The sequence below is a fragment of the Mobula birostris genome, chromosome 22, assembly GCF_030028105.1.
Source record: "Mobula birostris isolate sMobBir1 chromosome 22, sMobBir1.hap1, whole genome shotgun sequence".
In the NCBI taxonomy this organism is placed as follows: Eukaryota; Metazoa; Chordata; class Chondrichthyes; order Myliobatiformes; family Myliobatidae; genus Mobula; species Mobula birostris.
The window spans coordinates 23,452,545-23,457,829 of NC_092391.1; positions in this window are offsets into that span (position 1 = coordinate 23,452,545).

Here is a 5,285-nt window from a genome sequence, read left to right on the forward strand (position 1 = left end):
CCAGATCCACTTATATTTACATTTCTTCCCCGCACAGATATCAGGCATCAGAACACTTCCATCAAAATACAGACATCACCACAACATCCTTTACAAAAGCCCTTATTAGTATAGCAGACAAGTTTACATTTACATACTGCAGAAAAGGTTTCCATGTTTTATGAAAGCTATTTATTTTTGAGTGTACCATACATGTCAAAAAGTCCAAAGGAAGGTATTCCATGATTAATTTACGCCAACCAAAAAGTCCAAGGCCCTTATCGGATATCCAACAAAGTAAAATGTTCTTTGCACAAAAGGTCAGGATGTTAAAAAGTTTTTCTGATGTGCATTAATAATACGACTGCTGGGTAAGCCTAAGAGAAAAGACACTGGGTCCAGTTCAAGCTTCATCTTCAGAATCTTTTCCATTTCACCCAAATATCACTCCAGTATGCCTGAAGTTTGGGACAAGTCCAAAAACAGTGGGTGAAAGTTCCAGTATTTACATTTAGAACACACTGGAGAAACCCCCGTCTTAAATTTCGAGAGACGGTCTGGAGTCAGATGGGCTCTATGCAGAATTTTGAGTTGCAATGCTTTAGTTCTATTACAAACTGAAATCATCTTTGCATTATCACAGATGCCTTCCCATGTTTCAGCTGTAATTTCTACTCCCAGCTCTTCCTCCCAGACCCTTCCCAGCTGCTCAGCCTCTCCACAGGAACATTCTCTCAGGATACTGTAAAAAGTACTAATAGAGACTTCAGCCTTGGAACGAAACACCCTCTTTTCTATGTCAGAACTATAGAAATCAGTTAACAATGATGTGTTTTTCTGTATATAATCTCTTATCTGAAAGAAACGAAAAAGATCCCTGTTGGGTATGTTAAATTTCTGTACTATTTGACTAAAATACATCATCGTTCCTTCATCAAACACATCTCCTAGATAGAAAATACCCTTAGAAATCCAAAGTTTAAATCCAGAATCCATTATGCCAGGCTGAAAATCTGGACTGCTGGTTATTGGAGTGAAGGGTAATATTTTCACTGTGTTGCCCTCAATTTGTCGCACCACCCTCCAAGCCCTGACTGTATTAATATTCCTTAACTAGTTTCATCTTATTGAGGAAAAGCAAATTAATAAGAGGGCATCTTGCTTGTGAAGCTTCAATATCTAGCCAAATTGAGGAGTCAACCCAGTCAACCACACAAGATAAAAAGGAACTACTGGAAAGCTGTAACTTAGACATTTTAATACAGGGATGGATGAAAGAAACAAACCAGCCATTTTTTAAGTATTTGTTGGGTAAAAATGACTGGAATCATTCGTATTGGGTAGAGCAGACGAGGAAGAATGTTCATTTTGAGCAAGGTTATTCGGCCAAGCCAAGAAATGGGAAGAGTGCTCCATCGCTCAAGATCCTGTTTGATTTTGTCAAATAACTGTGTAAAGTTAGCTTTGAACAATTGATCAAATGTAGGTGTGATAAATATGCCTAAGTAAACAAAATCTGTCTGCAACCTTGACCAAAGAATAAACCACCAAGCTGGACAAAATCATGTGGTTCAAGGGTGTGAAGAACCTGAGTGGTGACAACATCACAAAAGGTCTTTTTCGGGGAGGGGGGGAGCGAAATGTGTCTTGATTTGGAGCTTAATGCTTGTAAAGATGTTTCAACAGTCCATCAGGGAAAATTAACAGGTTTACAAGGTCCGAGCAGGAAAATGGAATTAATGGTCTTAAGAGACATCTAGCATAGACCTAATGAGCAAAGAAGCTCTTGCTGTGTTGTGACATTGTGCGACATTCAGACTGGTGACCAAAGGATTGGCAAAGAGGTAAAGTATGAAGAACATGGAGCAGTGTGGCACAAGACAGGTTCTTCAGCCCCTGATCTTGAGCTGAGCTAATCAAATGAATGAATCCCTGCACACTGGCCATATCCCTGCCTTTTCTGCATATTCAGGTGAAAGAGGGTTTCATAAAAGCTTCTATGCCATTAGCTTCTACCACCGCCCCTGGCAGTGCATTTCAGGCTCCAGCTACTATATAAATACTTGCTTTGCACATCTCGTTTGAATATACCCCTTTTGCTTTAAATGCATGTCCTCAAACATTTCAGTCCTGGGGAAAAGATGCTGGCTGTCTCATGCCTCACATAAAAATATAAAGGTTTTAAAAAGAGCTCTGGTGCTTTTTGGCTCTATATTGGTGAGTTGCAATCAGCATGGGGCTAATAAAAAGGAGGTATAAGTGGAGCGGCCGTTGTTGGAGTGGGACAGTGTAAGAGTTGAGCCAAAGCTAGACCATAGGCTTGGGCAAGCATAGGCAGATGTTCTAAGTAAGTTTTTGCCTTCCGTTGGTACATAGCTTGTGTGCAGAGAATGGGTTTGGAGGTAGCGGTATGTTTTATGTAGGAACTCTGGGAGTTCTCCAGTCTCCCTGACAACTAGATCTGCACAAAGTGCATCAAGCTGCAATATTGTAGAGATTGTTATGGAATTGGAGCTGCACCTCAATTATCTTTGGCTCAAACAGGAAAATGAAGAGGTGATGGGAGCTACAGTGAGGTAGTCAGCCTAAGTTGCAGAAGGCAGGTACCTGGGTGATTGTCAGGACAGGGAAAGGAGAAAAACAGCCAGTACAGAGTACCTCTGTGGATGTTCCCCTCAATAAATATAACACTTTGGCTACTGGTGGGGGGAACAACCTACCATCGGAAGCCAAAATGACTGGGCCTCTAGCTCTGTACCTGAGAAGGGAAGGGGGAGGAGAGTGCAGTAGTGATGAGGGGTTCCATAATTATAGGAGCAGAAAGCAGATTTGTGAGAGAGGTGCCTGGATGGTGTGTTGCCTTGCAGGTGTGAAGGTCAAGGATGACTTCAATAAAGCTGGAAGTCTTGGTACATGTTGGTACCAATTACATAAGTAGGAAAAGGGGTGGGGGGGGAGGTCCTGAAGAGAGAATTTAGGGAGTTGGCAGAAAGCTGAAAAAAAATCAGGACCTCCAGGGTAGTAATTACCGCCTGTGATCATAATGTGATTGTACTGCAATTTGAGATGGAGAAGCATAAGTCACATGTATCAGTATCACAACTGAATAAAGGGATTACAGAGGCATGAGAAAGGAGCTAGCCCAGGTGCATTAAAGCAGAATACTATCGGATGACAGCAGAGTAGAAGTGGCTAAACTTTCTGGGAATAGTTCATAAGGCACAGGATAGATATGTCCCACAGAAGTTCTCAAGTGGCAGGGGTAGGTAGGCAACCATGGCTGATGAGGGAAGTTAAGAACTGCATAAAAGCCAAGAAAAAGGCATATAAGGTGGCAAAGCTGAGTGGGAAGTTGGATGGTTGGGAAGCTTTTCAAATCCAAGAAAAGTCAATTTAAAAAGCTATAAGAAGGGAAAAGATGAAATATGAGGGCAAGCCAGCCAATAACATAAAGCAGGACACAAGGTTTTTGTCCAGTTATATAAAGAGTAAAAGGGAGGCGAGAGTTGATATTGGCCCACTGGAAAAAGATGCTGGTGAGGTAGTAATGGGGGTCAAAAAATGGCAGGTGAACTTAATGAATACTTTGCATCACTCTTCACTATGGAAGACCCTAGCAGTGTGCCAGAGGTCCATGACTATCAGGGAGCAGGAGTGAGTGCCATTGCTATTACAAAGGGGAAAAGTGCTAAACAAACTGAATGGTCTCAAGGTGGCTAAGTCACCTGGACCAGATGGACTACATCCCAGAGACCTGAGAGAGGTTACTTTAGAGATAATGGATGCATCGGTCATGAACTTTCAAGAATTACTTGATTCTAGCATAGTCCTAGAGGATTAGAAGATTACAAATATCACTCCACTCTTCAAGAAAGGAGGAAGGCAAAATAAAGGAAATTGAGGGCCAGTTAGCCTAACCTCAGTGGTTGGGGAGTCTATTATGAAGGATCAGGTTTTGGGGTACTTGGAGACTGATAAAATAAGTCAAAGTCAGTATGGTTTCTGAAAAGGGAAACCTTGTCTGACAAATCTATTAGTTCTTGAGGAAGTAACCAGCAGGGTGAACAAAGGAGAGGCAGTGGATGTCATTTACTTGGATTTTCAAAAGGCATTTGATAAGGTGCCACATATGAGGCTGCTTAACAAGAGAAAATCCTATGGCATTACAGGAGAGATATTGGCATGGATAGAGGAATGGCTGACAGGCAGGAGGAAGTGATTGTGAATAAAGGGGGCCTTTTCTGGTTAGCTGCCAGTGACTAGCGGAGTTAGTTAGGGGGCAGTATTGGAACCTATACTTTTCACATTCTGATTCTGATTGTTACATTTCACATTGTTTGTCAATGATTTAGATAATGGAATAGATAGCTTTGTGGCAAAGTTTGCAGATGATACAAAGATAGGGAGGGGTAGGTAGTGCTGAGGAAGCAAAGTGATTGCAGCAGGACTTAGACAAATTGGAAGAATGGGCAAAAAAAGTGGCAGATGGAATAGTGTTGGGAAATGTCTAATAGTACATTTTGGTAAAAGGAAGAATACACCTGCCTTCTCGCCATATCCTTTGATGCCCTGACCAACCAGGAAACTATCAACTTTCGCCTTAAATATACCCACGGACTTGGCCTCCACTGCAGTCTGCAGCACAGCATTCCACAGATTCACTAGTCTCTAGCTTAAAAAATTACTACTCCCCTCTGTTTTTAAAAAGCCGCCCTTCAATTTTGAGGCTGTGCCCTCAAGTTCTGGATACCCCTACCACAGGAAACATCCTCTCCATACTCCCCACATCCACCCTATTGAGTCCTTTCAACATTTGATAGGTTTCAATGAGGTTCTATTCCGTGCCCCCCTCTCCATTCTTCTAAATTCCAGTGAGTACAGGCCCAACACTGCAAATGCTCTCCACATGTTAACCCCTTCATTTCTGGAATCATCCTCATGAACCTCCTCTGGACCCTCTCCAATGACAACACATCCTTTCTGAGATATGGGGCCCAAACTGTTGTCAATACTCCAAGTGCAGCCTGACTAGTATCTTAAAAAGGCTCAGTATTATGTCCTTGCTTTTATACTCTATTCCCTTTGAAATAAATGCCAACATTGCATTTGCTGCCTTTATCACAGTGTCAACTTGTAAATTAACCTTCTGGGAGTCTTGCACAAAGATTCTTAAGTCCCTCTGCACCTCTGATGTTTGAACCTTCTCCCCACTTAGATAATCGTCTGCACTATTGTTCCTTTTACCAAAGTGCATTATCATACATTTCCCAACACTGTATTCCATCTGCCACCTTTCTAGCAGCTGG